This window comes from Schistocerca piceifrons, chromosome X (genome assembly GCF_021461385.2).
Source record: "Schistocerca piceifrons isolate TAMUIC-IGC-003096 chromosome X, iqSchPice1.1, whole genome shotgun sequence".
In the NCBI taxonomy this organism is placed as follows: domain Eukaryota; kingdom Metazoa; phylum Arthropoda; class Insecta; order Orthoptera; family Acrididae; genus Schistocerca; species Schistocerca piceifrons.
In genome coordinates this window covers 82,959,441-82,977,999 of record NC_060149.1, presented here as the reverse complement: position 1 = coordinate 82,977,999, position 18,559 = coordinate 82,959,441, and positions in this window count along the sequence as shown.

Sequence of the window (18,559 nt, the reverse complement as noted above, 5' to 3'; positions counted from 1 at the left end):
GGCAGGATTCGAACCTGCGATCGTGGCGGTCGCGCGGTTCCAGACTGTAGCGCCTAGAACCTCTAGGCCACTCCGGTCGGAAGATTTCAGCTGCCAGTCATCATTTTTAAAATTTATTGACAGATCTCGGTTTCAGCTAGAAACTAACCATTCTCAATGCACTATCATTTTTGATCAATGCATGTAATGCCTGTTGGTCGGGCTTCATCCACAGTTCATTGAATTCAATAATTTAGGTTAAGTAGTGTGTAATCTTAGGTTCTGGTGACCTTAGCAGTTAAGTCCCATAAGATTTCACACACATTGAACATTTTGAACACTATACTCACGGACGTCGCATTTTTTCCGGCACTCACATATAATGACCTATTGCTCATCGTGTCAAAATTTTTCATATCTTCCGCTGATTTCTAAGTTCAGCTAATACACTATGTGGTCAAAAGTATCCAGACACCCCCAAAAACATACGTTTTTCTTATTAGGTGCATTGTGCTACCATCGACTGCCAGGTACTCCACATCAGCGACCTCAGTAGTCATTAGACATCGTGAGAGACCAGAATGGGGCGCTACGCGGAACTCACGGACTTCGAACGTGGTCAGATGATTGGGTGTCACTTGTGTCATACGTCTGTACGCGAGATTTCCACACTCCTAAACACACCTAGGCCCATTGTTTCCGATATGATAGTGAAGAGGAAACGTGAAGGGACACGTACAGCACAAAAACGTATAGGTCGACCCCGTCTGTTGACTTACAGAGACTGCCAATAGTTGAAGAGGGTCGTAATGTGTAATAGGCAGACTTCTATCTAAACCATTACACAGGAATTCCAAACTGCATCAGGATCTACTGCACGTACTATGACAGTTAGGCGGGAGGTGAGAAAACTTGTATTTCATGGTCGAGCGGTTGCTCATAAGCCACACATCACGCTGGTAAATGCCAAACGACGCCTCGCTTGGTGCAAGGAGCGTAAACATTGGACGATTGAACAGTGGAAAAACGTTGTGTGGAGTGACGAATCACGGTACACAATGTGGCGATCCGATGGCAGGGTGTGGATATGGCGAACGCCGGTGTACGTCATCTGCCACCGTGTGTAGTGCCAACAGCAAAATTCGGAGGCAGTGGTGTGTGATCGTGTTTTTCGTGGAGGGGCTTCTAAGAGCCCGCGGACGATTTGAATTCGAGGTCCGACTCCCTTCTCCCCAGTGCCACATTAGAACACACCTCCCACGATTGCTGTCAAAATTCTACAGATAAATGCTATGAGAAGTTCCTTTATACACTATGTGATCAAATGTATCCGCACTCCTGGATGAAAATCACTTACGAGATCGTGGCGCCGTCCATCGGTAATGCTGGAATTCAATATGGTGTTGGCCCAGCCTTACCCTTGGTGATAGTTTCCACTCTCGCAGACATACGTTCAATCAGGTGCTGGAAGGTTTCCTGGGGAATGGCAGCCCATTCTTCATGGAGTGCTGCTCTGAGGAGAGGTATCGATGTCGGTCTGCCATCAAGTCGGCGTTCCAAAACATCCCAAAAGTGTTCTAAGGATTGAGGTCAGGACTCTGTGCATGCTTTCGGATCTGTGTACACATCAGTTATCTCCACGGTATTTTGTTCGCCTGATCCTTTCTGGAATCTGTTTGATGGTCCCTATTCAATATCTCATCTTCCAGATTTTCAACACTAACTACCAGTTGGGTTTGCGGCATCACAAAAATGGTTCAAATGGCTCTGAGCACTATGGGACTCAACTGCTGTGGTCATAAGTCCCCTAGAACTTAGAACTACTTAAACCTAACTAACCTAAGGACAGCACACAACACCCAGCCATCACGAGGCAGAGAAAATCCCTGACCCCGCCGGGAATCGAACCCGGGAACCCGGGCGTGGGGCGGCATCACTCTTTGAGACATTTGTACGCATATGCCCTTGCATAACTGACGAGTGGAGGCCACGACGTCGGATCACGGATTTACTTCTAACTTTGTACACCTTTAGTAGGCCATCAAAACATCATAATCTGCAAGTAGTAAAGAGCACTACTCTTTCAATTCTAAGAAAATCGCAAGAGAAGTTTAACGCGTCTGTTATGCAACTGATGTATCTGTGCGTAGGGGCTGGAGGCTTGAGTTCGTGGTGGTCAAGCGGTTGCCGTTCGACCTTGGTAAGACGAACGAATATGAGACGATGGTTCGACTCCCGCTCAAATACTCATTCTTGTAGAGCAAGTGTAATGTCTGTGATATTCCAAAAATTTTCACCTACGCTATTCGTTGTTGGTACATGAGCTACGTCTCACCGCTACGCAGATTAACTGATAAATGGGGCCTGCCTTGTGTCTGCAGCTCAAAGCGTTGAGGTGCAAAGTAATTGCGGATATCTTACCAGATTGTATGCATAAGGGATTTCGCAAATCACGACAGGCATACGTTTTCAGGAAAACTATGCGTTTCATCATTCACTTGCCGATAGTTATAAATACGTTTGTTCTAATCGTTAAATTTAATTAAAAATACTAAATAGTCAAAAAACATGAAATTCACTAAAACTTCCTGCAAATACATGTGTTTTTAATTGTATTACCTCTCAAATGTCATTTAAATTAAATAATATAACCAGTGATGAAAAAAATATAGATCAAAAATTAAGTATGAACGAGAGTCGAACCGTCGCCTCATACACGTTCGTCTTACGTAGCTCGAACATTAACCACTTCACTACCATAAACTCTAACGGCCAGCACCTACGCAAAGATACATCGGTTACATAATACACGCGTAAAACTTCTCATCCGGTTTTCTTGGAATTGCCAGAGTAGTGCACCTCACTACTCCCACATTATGCTGTTTTAATGTTCCACTAAAAATGTACAAAGTTTGAAGTAAATCTTTGATTCCAACGTCGTGGCTTTCCCCTGTGAGTTGTCGATGTATTCAGACCTACTTAAGAAGTTGTCACTGGTTTTACACAAAAGATTGTTCGAGGAGGAAGGATATTTTACAGAGTCCGTTTCAAAAATGGTTCAAATGGCTCTGAGCACTATGGGACTTAACATCGATGGTCATGAGTCCCCTAGAACTTAGAACTACTTAAACCTAACTAACCTAAGGGCATCACACACATACATGGCCGAGGCAGGATTCGAACCTGCGACCGTAGCGGTCGCGCGGCCCCAGACTGTAGCGCCTAGAATGTGTCCGTTTCATTTGTCAGTCATATTCCTAGGGACTGTCGACATGCTATTGCAAGTTCCTAGGTACAGTACATAGATGTTTTCCTTTCACTTTTGTTGTACGTTTGTCTCCTATCTTCCTTCACTGGTACGAGAGCCTTGGCGCCACACGCCGCCACTCGCGCGGATGAGATCTGCCAACAGAGGCTGTCATCCCGGTAAGTATTCTGGCAGTCTTCCGTGCCTCTAGCAACTTCCGCAAGCAGCCGTGCTATGCCTAACCGGGGCACGTGCCGCTGAGCAAATTCCTGATGTCAGCATTGTTGGGTTTAAACGTCACGGCCAAGTGGCAGTCAGCCAGCCTTCACTGTACACCACACACCATCCTCCACGTGCTGAGAGGGGCTGTGCTACCGTGGCGCTACAACTATGGTCGCATCAGTCTCAATAAAATATTTGACTTTTGATGTTGTTTATCTGAGCATCCTCGCCACAGCCCACCATAATTTTTAGGACTACAGCTGATAAACGCCTATAAATTTTGTATTATGTTTTGCAGAAATAAATTTTACTCGCAGAAGATTACATATAGTTATTGAATCATGTGTGGGTGAATAAACAGAAAAAAATAGTCTTTTGTGTAAGGTGGAGTTTAAAAAACCCAAAACCCTTTACATATTTGATGAACATTTTAAACCTGAAAATAACATTTGTGACATTTTGGGTGTCTTGTTGACTCCTCCCCACCCTCTCCCCCAATCCCCACCCGAAAATAGAGCTTATTCAGGTTTTTCTTTTTTTTTTTTTCATGCTCTTCTTTAGAAAGAGAATCGGATTAACTGCATTCTTTCAGTAGCTGACAATAATTCAAACTGCCTATTTGGTTGCTGTTAGCCTGGTTGTGGGCCGGCCGGAGTGGCTGAGCGGTTCTAGGCGCTACAGTTTGGAACCGCGAGACCGCTACGGTTGCAGGTTCGAATCCTGCCTCGGGCATGGATGTGTGTGATGTCTTTAGGTTAGTTAGGTTTAAGTAGTTCTAAGATCTATAAGATCTAGAGGACTGATGACCTCATCAGTTGAGTACCATAGTGCTCAGAGCCATTTGAACCGTTTTGAACCTGCTTGTGGTTTGCGCAGTTATAGGATTGGTCATATTCGTCTTAGTACATCGCCTCATTCACACCTGAAAATGAAATGCTTTTACGTTACCTTTTACTAACATGTGATTTTTGACATTATAGAAGTGGAAATTGCATGGGGGGCGCTTAATCTGAATGTCCACAGTTACGTTTTGGCATTTGTTTTGATGGATATGTTTGAGTGTTGCGTGAGTGTGTTGTGCTGACGCCGAAGTTTACATATTTTAGACGTGGAAATACATAATTTTTATCAGTACTTGTTTTGCAAATCAAACTGCCTTTTCCTGCTGCTAGGCAGTTTGATTTGCAAAACAAGTATTTATATGCTTGCTGCCGAGGATGGCCACACAGACAAACTTGTTTTTGTCAGTACTTTCTAACATGGCCAAGATGGCTTCTCTCGGATTACTTTGTGACTGGCTGTTTCGTTTTAACAGCATTGAAATTACTGGGATACGGTTGGCTATTTCGTTTTAGTGGCTGCCCCCATTTCAAAAAATGTGGCTTTGGCTGCTGGATTGTGAATGACCTAATAGATAAGGGCGGCGGGGGGTGTATCTTCTCACATCACAATGATGATGATAATGATGATGATGATGTGATAGGTAACAGACATGTGATTTGTGATGGCACGCATTTTTCCTTGACATGCTGTCAAGCAAGTGGTCAAAGATCAAACTGCACCATAAAGTTGGTAGTTCTGCCACTGAGCGTTACTTCATAGTGCTGTTAAACATGTTGTAATCTTAACCAATGCTAAACGTAGGAATGCAGTGTATTTTGAACAAAAAATTTCAAACGAGAAATACAGCTACATGAAACTCATAATTGAAGGAAAATGTTCAAATCTGTGTGAAATCTTATGGGACTTAACTGATAAGGTCGTCAGTCCCTAAGCTTACACACTACTTAACCTAAATTATCCTAAGGACAAACACACACACACACACACACACACACACACACACACACACACACACATGCCCGAGGGAGGACTCGAACCTCCGCCGGGACCAGCCGCAAAGTCCATGACTGTAGCGCCTAAGACCGCTCGGCTAATCCCACGCGGCAATTGAAGGAAAGATAGAAGGAAACGTACGGAGCGGTAGAAGATTGCAGATTCTCTGACAGTGACTCGACATCTCACATACTGCCACATTGATTAGAATAGCTGGGATAGAGAAGAATACTTGATCATTCTCGCCAGCCTTCTGCAAGAAGACAGCACTCTAAGAAGAAGAAAGTGAATAGGTGAGGCGAAATGTAGCAACCTGTCAAATTTGGCTCAGATGTTATTGGAGAACTGCTGAAAACCAATTGTCTACAATCTCTTATAATCCACTCTTGATTGGAAGGTGATTCTTACAGCATCTCTCCTCTTCTTTTCCAGCTATTTCTTTCCTTTTTTTATTTCGGTGTACGCGAACTACAGACAGGTGACGTAATCCGTATTAGCCTACGGAAAATATTCTATCAGTTTTCTTTCGTGTGCCAGCGATCCCTTTGCGACTGCACACAGTCGAGTTGCGAATCGATGAAGTTGCTCGTGGGGTGGCCGTGCCCCGAACTTGGTCTGTGTTGTGTTCTGCGCCAGCAACAGTACCGCGATTTATGCCACTTGTTTTCAAATTCCGCCGGGCTGCCTGCTTGGTGGCGAGCGAGCCATTCATTTGCCGGAGACCTTGTTGTGGTGGCTTAGTAGCGGCCGCAGCTGAACTTATCGACAAACTAACAGTGGCTGGGGCGCGCCTTGACAGATTGCACCGGACCCTCTGCGGAGCACACGCACAAAAAAGTACTCTGCCACGCACTAGGGAGTTACAGTAAATAACTCACATCATTGTGCATTTCTTGCAGGTGGCAGAGATTCGTTTTGCTTTAGACTTTGTTTAACGGTGTCTGTCATCAAGACTCTAAATATTCAAATCGCGCCACAGGTTAAGTTTGCGCTCAGCGCTGATTCAACAATGCGAAAATTATGTTTCAAGAACTCGTGAGCTTTCGCCTCACTTCTTCTGGAAATGCAATAGAGAAGTTGTAGATGCAGGTCGAATTACATATAGTAGCAGCTGATCTTATTCCTCGGGCTATAGATTCAACCGCGAAGACTAATACACATTCCTCTCTTTCACTTAACGGGGTATTAGTCTGTCAGGAAACAGTTCACTGGTTACACGCTGGAGGAAGCATTTTGTAGCCATAACTGACGCCTTACAAGAAATACGACGTTCGTCTATAAACTAATGGGATTTTTTCTGTAGAACATTTTATTTCAAAAGCATACATATTTAGTTATTGTCACCCTCAATATACTCCCCTCCTTCAGCCCAACAACTTCCACTCGAATTTTCCATTTATGGAAACAGTGCTGGAAGTCTTCCAATGTGATCTCGTTGATGACACGTGCCGTTTTTTCTTTCACTGCTTCAGCGGATAATGTCTTGTTCATTTTAACGTAGATTTGATCTTGGGGGAATGTCACATGGTACTAGGTCAGGCGAATAAGGGGAGTGATCTATCATTGGGATGCGGTATTTCGCTAAAAACCTTTCAGCACACATGCGGTTCGTTGTCTTCATGCAGAACCCGTGGCTTGTTCTTCCACACATCGGCTCCTTTTTTTTCTTATTTCCTCAGGGAGTTCAGCAAGAACATCAGGGCAATAATGTTGCCACGAATATGGAAGAAAACAGTTATCATCGCTTTGAATCTTGATTTGCTCATTCGAGCTTTTTTCGCTCTCGATGAAGTTGCGCGTTTCCAATGCATGGGTTAGTGCTTACTTTCTACATCATTAGTGAAAAATCAAGATTCGTCACATGTTATCACTCTTTCTAAGAAATTATCACTTTCAGTGGTACACAGAACGTCGGTAAAAGCATTTTCACGAGCTTCGTTTCGTTTTTTCGTGAGAATTTGTGGCACCACTTTCGCACACACTTTTCTTTCGTTAAATTGGTTACACGAAAATTGCCATACGCAATCTTTGTCAGTTCCTAAAGTTTCAGCAATCCATCAACTACTCTACCGACGGTCAGATCGAATCACATTACCTACTTATTCACTATTTTCATCCGTTTTTGTCGTTGAAGGGTTTCCTGGGCGTGAGTCATCTTCAACATCTTCTCGGCCATCTTATAAACTCTAGAACCATTCAGAAAATCGAGTATGTGATATACAGTCTTACTGTGCACCTCTTTCAGTAGTATATGGGTTTCAATAACAGTTTTTGCAAGTTTCATGAGAAATTTCAAGGCCATCCGTTTCTATATTATTACACATATCATCTTTCCATCAAAACAAATCAACAGCTCTTACAGAAACGAAGGCCACGGCCACACAGATTTGTCTACAGACGCCAGAGATGCCGCATACGACTGACAAGACTTCACGCTTCACAGCTACTGGTCCTTCATCTTCGGTGCATGCGTACTTTGTGACAGTATCGGTGCCGATACTTTATAGCCACACCTCGTACCAACAGCGTTTAGGCAGAACAGCATGAGCCTCATAGCCTATTATAAACACCCCCTTTCCTTTAAGAAGTTTCTTTCCCGACTTTCGGTTTAATTTAGTAGCCGGCCGTTGTGGCCGAGTTGTTCTAGGCGCTTCAGTCTGGAACCGCACGACCGCTACGGTCGCAGGTTCGAATCCTGCCTCCGGCATGGATGCGTGTGATGTCCTTAGGTTAGTTAAGTTTAAGTAGTTCTAAGTTCTAGGGGACTGATGACCTCAGATGTTAAGTCCCATAGTGCTCAGAGCCATTTTTTCATTTTGTACTACAGCATCTGCAGATCACATCTCAGGCGCTAGCAAATATACCGGACAAAAAATTTGTCACCCAGAGCAACCACCATGTTAATACCGTTTATTGATAATAGTCTTACAAGGAGAATTCCCCAGGGATGGGATAGAGTTTTTGAAACCATATTTATGGTGATGTAAGTTAGGCTCCCAGGTATCATACCCATGCAGCCATTCACCCTGGTGGGTCCTTGTTTGTGAGTAGTCGACGAAAAAATTTCGTAATTTTGCGTTGTGTTCTAGAGCCTTGTAGTGTATCAGTTAGAATGCGAGCCTGAGGTGCTGAAGGTTGTGGGTTAAAATCACGTCAGGTACTAGAAAACATTTTTTATTTTTAAATTGCTATCAAAATAGCTGTGGTCATTATTTTTATTCAATTAATTGATTTAAAGGTATTTTTTTAAATTTCTATGCCTCTGTCACATCATGTTACATATCGTATTAAATTTTAAATTTACTCTTATAATTTTCATATAAATTCTTTCACTTGATTATCTTATATTTTCGTCCATGTTAATGCATTCATTATTTCTATCCTTTATTTTTGCATTTATTTTACTTCCTTCTTTCGTTTATATCTTCACCTTCGTTGTTTTGTCCATAGTGGTTCAAATGGTTCAAATGGCTCTGAGCACTATGGGACTTAACATCTATGGTCATCAGACCCCTAGAACTTAGAACTACTTAAACCTAACTAACCTAAGGACATCACACAACGCCCAGTCATCACGAGGCACAGAAAATCCCTTACCCCGCCGGGAATCGAACCCGGGTAACCGGGTGCGGGAAGCGAGAACGCTACCGCACGACCACGAGCTGCTGTCCATAGTGCAACAGGAATTTGTTTTAAATGTTTGTATGACGATTAACATCCAAAAAAATATGCACCTTGTAAGTAGAGAAACATATTTATCACCAGTCCAAAGCCAATACAAATAGATTATTTCTTCTTTCGTTTTGTAGCCGTATGTTTGCTCTTTTCAAATGTTTAAATATTGTGATGGGTAAATAAAGATAACTAAATTATGTGCGCAATGATTCCAAACGAAAACAGAAAGATAGCAAGGAAAAAAACAGTAAGAATGGTAGCAAGGGAAAAAACAGCAAATGAAAAAGTTAATACAATGATTAAAATGATGAGGTAAAGGAACAGAAATTTTTAAAAATTACATTTAGAACAATTTATTAAAAAAATAATGATGCAAATCATTTCGGTAATTATGTAAAAACATATGTTTTTAAAGTGCCGAATCAGATTCAGACCCACAAACTTATGCACGACAGGCTCGTATGCTAACCACTACACTACATCGCCACTCTATGAACTGTTCTCAGTTTTAAGCCTCCAGCACATCACACAAAACTGCAAATCATTTTCTCATTTTACATCGACTACTCGCAAACGAGGGTCCACCAGGGCGAACGGCTGCAGGCTGGAATACCTGGAACCCTAATCTGTATCAGCGTGTAGATGGTCCCGCCTCTGGTGACCTCTCCTCGACGATTCGGTGAGTAAGAGTCCACAAGTTTGTTCGCATATACACTCCTGGAAATTGAAATAAGAACACCGTGAATTCATTGTCCCAGGAAGGGGAAACATTATTGACACATTCCTGGGGTCAGATACATCACATGATCACACTGACAGAACCACAGGCACATACACACAGGCAACAGAGCATGCACAATGTCGGCACTAGTACAGTGTATATCCACCTTTCGCAGCAATGCAGGCTGCTATTCTCCCATGGAGACGATCGTAGAGATGCTGGATGTAGTCCTGTGGAACGGCTTGCCATGCCATTTCCACCTGGCGCCTCAGTTGGACCAGCGTTCGTGCTGGACGTGCAGACCACGTGAGACGACGCTTCATCCAGTCCCAAACATGCTCAATGGGGGACAGATCCGGAGATCTTGCTGGCCAGGGTAGTTGACTTACACCTTCTAGAGCACGTTGGGTGGCACGGGATACATGCGGACGTGCATTGCCCTGTTGGAACAGCAAGTTCCCTTGCCGGTCTAGGAATGGTAGAACGATGGGTTCGATGACGGTTTGGATGTACCGTGCACTATTCAGTGTCCCCTCGACGATCACCAGTGGTGTACTGCCAGTGTAGGAGATCGCTCCCCACACCATGATGCCGGGTGTTGGCCCTGTGTGCCTCGGTCATATGCAGTCCTGATTGTGGCGCTCACCTGCACGGCGCCAAACACGCATACGACCATCATTGGCACCAAGGCAGAAGCGACTCTCATCGCTGAAGACGACACGTCTCCATTCGCCCCTCCATTCACGCCTGTCGCGACACCACTGGAGGCGGGCTGCACGATGTTGGGGCGTGAGCGGAAGACGGCCTAACGGTGTGCGGGACCGTAGCCCAGCTTCATGGAGACGGTTGCGAATGGTCCTCGCCGATGCCCCAGGAGCAACAGTGTCCCTAATTTGCTGGGAAGTGGCGGTGCGGCCCCCTACGGCACTGCGTAGGATCCTACGGTCTTGGCGTGCATCCGTGCGTCGCTGCGGTCCGGTCCCAGGTCGACGGGCACGTGCACCTTCCGCCGACCACTGGCGACAACATCGATGTACTGTGGAGACCTCACGCCCCACGTGTTGAGCAATTCGGCGGTACGTCCACCCGGCCTCCCGCATGCCCACTATACGCCCTCGCTCAAAGTCCGTCAACTGCACATACGGTTCACGTCCACGCTGTCGCGGCATGCTACCAGTGTTAAAGACTGCGATGGAGCTCCGTATGCCACGGTAAACTGACGGACACTGACGGCGGCGGTGCACAAATGCTGCGCAGCTAGCGCCATTCGACGGCCAACACCGCGGTTCCTGGTGTGTCCGCTGTGCCGTGCGTGTGATCATTGCTTGTACAGCCCTCTCGCAGTGTCCGGAGCAAGTATGGTGGGTCTGACACACCGGTGTCAATGTGTTCTTTTTTCCATTTCCAGGAGTGTATTACAACTAGCTGAAGCCACTCATTATTGAGTAGGTCCGGCAGAGCTATCAAATGGCAGGGATGTTCACCCGTTATTCGAAACAGTCCCAGACATTTACTGCGGGTTTAAGATCGGGTGACTTAGCTTCCCAGTCGTGATACAATATGGTGCCTGAGAGTTCGCCATACCAAGGGCGTACGTGTGCAGCCCTATTAACACGGGTGCTGTCATCTTGGAAGATGGGAGTGTCCCCAGAATACTCATTACGAAGATGTAGAAGGAAGGTCAACACTTTGTCAGCGGGAATGGCAAAATAAACATCCTGGTCACTCAGACGATAATTTGTATGAGTGGGTCCAAGTCATGGTACGAAAAACACCTCCAGTATATCACAGAACCAACTGTGGCCTGAATCACACCCTCCACACACTGCAGTTTAAACGCCTCATTTGTCAGGACTGCACTGCATGCCTCCAGTCACCTACTGTCCAGTTTCTGTGTTGTCTCCCCTGTCGAAGAAGTCCAGTTGTAAGCAACGCCCTTCTGCCAAGTATGCGACTCCCAGTATCCATTGCATGCGGTTTCCTTCGCAATGTTCGCTCTAAAATTGGTTGAGATGACAGCAGTAACTGCTGTCTGGGTTGAAGCCTATTGTCACTGATAAGGCGTGACACTCGTATTGAGCCCCTCTCGGTTAGTATCGATTTTATACCACAGTTCTTACGCCACAGTACATATTGATACATCAACAAACCGAGTAACTCAATTCACTATGGTCATAGGCACGTGTGCCTCCGCTATGGTGTTCTTTCACGCCTCCACGTCGACCCATCTTACTGTGCTGATTCTATACAACCGATTAGCACATACAAACCTCGTCATCGCCATGACTTACATCAGCGATGGAGGGTCACATGATAGTCCGGTAGCAGTCCTTAACCGTGTGTAGAGCTCCATACTAAGTACTATGCTGTTTTAACGGGATGACTAATACTTTGTACGGTGAGCTTACATTAATCTCTGCGACCATGTCTTTCGACACTGATGTTGATGCACACCACGGTCCAGTTGTTCCGTCTTCAGTAATTTAGTTAGCACTTTCGCTCGGTAGTCAGTATGTTGTACTGGACGAAATAACACTCGTCGGTATACTGCTGGTTCTTAGCTTTACTTCTTGAGAGACCGAGATGACAATAATTCAAATGGTTCAAATGGCTCTGAGCACTGTGGGACTTATCATCTGAGGTCATCAGTCCCCTATACTTAGAACTACTAAAACCTAACTAACCTAAGGACATCACATACATCCATGCCCAAGGCAGGATTCGAACCTGCGACCGTAGCGGTCGCGCGGTTCCAAACTGAAGCACCTAGAACCGCTCGGCCACAGTGTCCGGCTAGATGACAATAAAACATATAAAATGTCAGATCACTTATTCAAAACTTGAACAACATGAAATACTTAACAATGCATGTCCACAATAATGTCATGCGTATATATTGCTGTCACTGATCATTAACGTATCGCTTGGTACTGAACAAGATGCTAGTCTCTTCTTACAGAGAAGAATTGACTAAACTTTTACGCAGACTTTTGAATAAGACAAATGGCACACTGCTGGCTCGGCAGACAGATAATGCTGTCGACTTCGGCGATGACTGCCGATTGCGGACTCGGCTGAGCATTACTGCGCTCTGAAAACAAGTAAGCGAGCTGTTGCGGTAGCGTATGGAAAGTCTTCTAGGTGTGTCTACGCCACCGTCGTTGCATCTTGCAGCTATTACGTTTACTTTTGCTTCCGTCTCTCGGTACCAACCTTGCCTTGGTACCTCGCTCTTCGGACGACACCACACAATGTACGCTTAGTTTCATCTGTTCGAGGGGAAACGTGGCTACAGTTTCGTTTCATCTGGCCCATCTAACTTGTTGTGTCTAGACAAGACAGCCTAGACACAATGAGAGGAAGCCGAAAGGCACGCGCTAAGCTAAAGCAGGAAGGCGTGAGGTCTGAAACAGGATACGTAATGAATGCTATAAAGAAAAGTACGTAGCTTCTGGAATACTTAACTTTAATCCATCCTTTTTGGTACATCTGGAGATTGTGGCGATACAAGTAAGACTCTATAGATACATGCAATGTTACTAATGGCGCCTTGCTAGGTCGTAGCCATTGACTTAGCTGAAGGCTATTCTAACTATCTGCTCTGCAAATGAGCGAGGCTTCGTCAGTGTGCATCGCTAGCTACGTCGTCCGTAAAACTGGGGCGAGTGCTAGTCCGTATCTCGAGACCTGCCTTGTGGTGGCGCTCGGTCTGCGATCACACAGTGGCGACACGCGGGTCCGACATGTACTAATGGACCGCGGCCGATTTAAAACTACCACCTAGCAAGTGTGGTGTCTGGCGGTGACACCACACAACTCATCCGAGGTTCAGTTTTTCTACAAGAGGCTCTCCACGTGTTGAGTGTTTATTCGTTTGCAGGTTTTCCGATAAGTGTATCATTACGGTTCCTGGCTATCAAACAGTCGAGCACCATCCAGCCGCATATTTTCGGTTACGCTGTTCTATTGGGAACAGAGATGTAGATGATACTGCATCTCCCTCCGCCCCGCTGGAATGTAAGAGGTTGGCGTGGACGAAGAGGTGCTATACTTCCTGCACGGTTGCTCCCCTACCATCTGTAGGTGCACTACGTAGAACTGAACGTGCGCCGATATCTACGAACATTATCAGGGTTGTCCCTCTAGAATAATCGGCCACGCCCTTAGCCATCTCTGTGTGTGGGTCAACACAGTTCATCTTCCATTTCCGCTGCCGTCGTATGCTGTGAGCAGAACAGTGACAGCAGTGTATAAAACGTTTATCATAAGGTTATTTCAATGACAACGGGATAGTTATGCTTAACGAAAACCCCACTATAACATTCCAAAAAGAAATTAGAACTATTCTCCAAAAAGATGTTGAAGGTTCTTAAATGTACATTGCCGTTGGGTTTATGTTACAGGCATAAATTTTCACTTCAGGCACGAACTGTGGATCCAACCGCGCTTGGTGAGTGCCTCCTGTAGACAAAAAATGTTTACCTGCAGTTCTTCACCGTTCTTTCTAATTCCGTCAACACCAGAGTGCTCCTCGTGGCATTCAGAAAGCCTGATCGCTACGGGCACGTGCTGTACACGAAACACTTACGTGCCTGCTGCGAATACTGCATGCACACTGATAAGCCAAAACATTATGACCACTGCCCACCGCAACGTTCGATGCCGCGTTGCGGACACGTGATGCCGTAAAAAAGGTATGTAAGCGGAGCACGCACGGACGGGGGATCACCCTAGCAAAGATATGGGCTTCAAATGGCGAAATCCGTTGAGATACGCTACTTTGACAAAGTGCAGCCTATTATTACGCAGAACCTGAGAACGAGTATCTTGAAAACGATGAAGCTGGTAGAATGTTCACGTGCTACTATCGTGAGCATCGACGGAAAGAGGTAGAAGGACAGCGAAACTCCACTAGGCACTAAGTGGTTGGACGTCCACGACTCCTCACAGAATGTGGGGTGCGGAGGCTTGTCTTCTCTGTAAAGTAGGATAGATGGTGATCTGTTGCATCTCTGCCGAAAGAGCGCAATGCTGATGCATGCACAAGTGTTTCGTGGCACACCGTTCATCGCACAGTGTTGTACATGTAGCCCCGCAGCAGACCACCCCTACGCGTTCACATGTTGGCACAAGGCTTGTGGTGTCACCGCTAGACACCACACTTGCTAGATGGTAGCCTATAAATCGGCCGCGGTCCGTTAGTATACGTCGGACCCGCGTGTCGCCACTGTCAGTGATTGCAGACCGAGCGCCGCCACACGGCAGGTCTAGAGAGACTTCCTAGCACTCGCCCCAGTTGTACAGCCGACTTTGCTAGCGATGGTTCACTGACAAATTACGTTCTCATTTGCCGTGACGATAGTTAGCATAGCCTTCAGCTACGTCATTTGCTACGACCTAGCCAGGCGCCATTATCATTTGCTATTTATCTTGTGATGCATGTACCGTCAAGAGCTATGTTCACCACTTATGGATTAAAGTTAAGTATTCCAGCAGCTTCGTACTTTATTTGCTAGTCTCAATTACTTTATCTGTTCCAGACCTCACGCCAGCCTGCGTGAGCTTAAACGCGTGCCTTTCGGCTTCCTCTCATAGTGACTTGGCTGTCTTGCCAAGTCACAACAAAGCTATCGCCAATTACGCCTGCAGTGGGCTAAGGAGCATCGGTATTCGACCGTCGATCAATGGAAACGTGTCCGCTCTTCGAGTGAATCACATTCTTGCTACACTTCCACAAACGCCGTCATCGGGGTGAACGGCGGCTCGAAACGTGCAACGCACCACGGACGCAGGCTGGTGGGAGCGGTATTATGCTATGGGAGAATTTTTACTGCGTTTGCGTGGGACGTGTGCGAGGAATAGAAGACACGCTGACAGCTGCGAACCACCTCTATCCTTTCATGCTTGATGTCTTCCCAGACGGCGATATCTTTCAGCAGTATAATCGCTCGTCAGAACAGTGCTAAGTGGTTTGAGGAGCATTATAATGACCTCACGTTGATGTCTCGGAGACCAAATTCGCCTGATGTAAATCCTATGGAACCCAGCTGTTCGCTATCGGGTGCCACCACCGCGTTAGCAAATCAGCGACCCTTCATTTATAGGAATTACATGACCTGCGAGCAGATATCTAACGCTACATACCCCCACAAACCTACCATCAAACTGCTGGATTCCTGATACGCAGAATCAGTGATGGATTTCGTTCCAAAGATTGACAAACAAACTATTAAGACGGTGGTCATAATGTTTTGCTCCTCAGTTGTATACTGTTATTAAAATCTTGTACAATTTTCGGCTTCAGTAATCTCACTATTATGTGAACATTCCTTCCTCACTAGGTTACATAGTCGTTTCTCGTAAGTAGCTAAATTATTTGAGCTACAAATCATCCTGCTAATGATTTCTCTGTGAGATACGTAGTGTACAGGGTGGTTGTAATTAAACTTTCTCTACCTCAGCCAGTGTGGACAGAAAATTATTTTCTGTATCGGTCTCCAATTTGATTTGAATTATGTTCAGACTGTGCTCTGCAGGATTTGTTTTGTTGGTGCTGTTAGTGTCATGACTTGGCATAAGGCGTCTATCTCGTTGGCTGAGTGGTCAGCGCATCTGACTGCCATGTAGTGGGCCCTAGTTCAATTCCCGGCCAGGTCGGAGATTTTCTCCGTTCGGGAACTGGGTGTTATGTTGTCCTCGTCATCATCTTCATCGACATGTAAGTCACCCAATGTGGCGTTACTTGAAAAGACTTGCAACTCGCTGGCTGCGGTGCCCCAGGTGTGGTCTCCCGGCCATCCGTGCCATATGATAATTTCGTTTCAGTGCTACAGCGAAGTAGTGTTGAAACACATCAGTGTGCATTGCAGCTGCAGACAGTCAACATGTGTCTGCGTACCGTGTACCGTGAGCAGGTCTTTATTTGTAAAGCTGGCTGATCAAAATAACAGCAATAGACGCGATGCTCTTCTCGAGAATCGACGCATTAGAGAAATATGGAGAGGTCGTCTTTCTGCACTGGGGATGAAGAACATGATTCGAAAGTTCGAACTAACTTGTACCACAAACTGTTGAAGAAGTGACTGTTGCCGTGGCCGACAATGCTGGACGTAATCTGCGACCTTCGAGCAGCTAAATATTCCATGGTCACTGCTCGAAAAGTGCAGAAAACTATTGCGAAATGGTATTTTTAGTGCGGTTCCAGGTTATCTTGGATGCAGATGGTCGTCATATTGAGCGACGTTTGTAACCTGGAACGTAAACATAGTACGCAATTAACAAAAGGTACCCTTCCATGTTGAGATTAAGATATGTTTCTTTCAATGGTTTATTCGTTATTTCTCTTCTGCATGTCATTATAATTGTTTTTTTGGTGTAGTCCAAAAAGCAAGATGCCAAAGCAAGGTTGCAACCTCGCAATGAAACCAGAGACAAGCAAAGTCACTGCGTGCCCCACCGACGAATGAGAAACGCGCAGCCACGCCTGCTAGAGTTTCGCTACACCGTCGCAATCGATGGTCTACTTATGGCTGAGCAGAGGAATGCTCGGCCAAGTTTGCGGTCAATAGTTAGGACGAAAGTGTCGTCTTAGATAGGCCACCAGTTTATCAAATGTCTTACGTACAACGTTATGTGAACATTATGTACGTTGTCCTTCAAGCGAAGAACCCTGAAAAATGTGCTTGTACCAAGTGCTACTTTAATATTCAGAGACACTTGTAAATATTCAGAACATTCCTGTGGAAATGAATTATACAATGTTAAATAAATCTTCATATCTATCTTGTAATACAGTGAACTAATATTTTACATGTTAAGGTTCCATTCCGCCTCCTTCCGGAGCAAACGAAAGAACCCACCGTTATGCCAGCGAGTGTACTTTCGTACTGCACCTCAGTTTCCACAAAGTTTCATTCTCCTATGCTCACTCGTTTTCCAGGAGTCCCTCTCAAGTAATGCAAGCGTAATTATCATCACCCCTAATTGCCAACTGAACATAGCCACCCAAACGAGCAGTCTTCCCACAGTCCTGCAACAGAGGATACGTGCTGCTTGTAATTTATTTAGTGACTTGTACTCAGCATCTGGGCACGTCTGTTGGAAAAGTTGTGCGTGGCCCTTAGCACAGGTGAACAGCAGGGTCCCTACACCACAATTTGTTCGCGTTTTTTAAATGTATTATTTTATTTCTATACAATATCTTATGGTGACATGTAATAAACTTTTATTGCACTACTTTAAGGAGTTAAAGGTACTACGCACTTTTTGGCTCGTGATTTTCCCAACATAATAAACATCACTCAACACAACCAAAACTACCAGCCGTTTTCACATAACAGGAAAAACTCACAGTTTACGCAAATAATTACTTAAATATCATTTTCTAGTAAGTGAATTGTTAACTTGCTAAGTTTACGTGTCAATATTCTCAGATGGAAGATACAAGTAATGTCTCGATTCAACCGTAGGTCATTCGGAGCCAATTGTGATGGTCAGCCTCAGCGTTCTTATCAATTGGTCACCCGTTACTCATATCAGCGCGACCGCTACGGTCGCAGGTTCGAATCCTGCTTCGGGCATGGATGTGTGTGTTGTCCTTAGGTTAGTTAGGTTTAAGTAGTTTTAAGTTCTAGGGAACTGATGACCTCAGCAGTTAAGTCCCATAGTGCTCAGAGCCATTTGAACCATTTGAACTCATATCAGCACTTACCGGCTAGAAGTGCGTATCCGCCTCAATGATTTATTACATAAATGGGATGAATATGTAAAACATGTCTACACTCAAAGAGGAATACATAGACAGATTTCAACAATCATGTAGACACATATAAATTTAACCAGTCGTCATCATCTTTTACACAAATAATGAGAGGAATGTG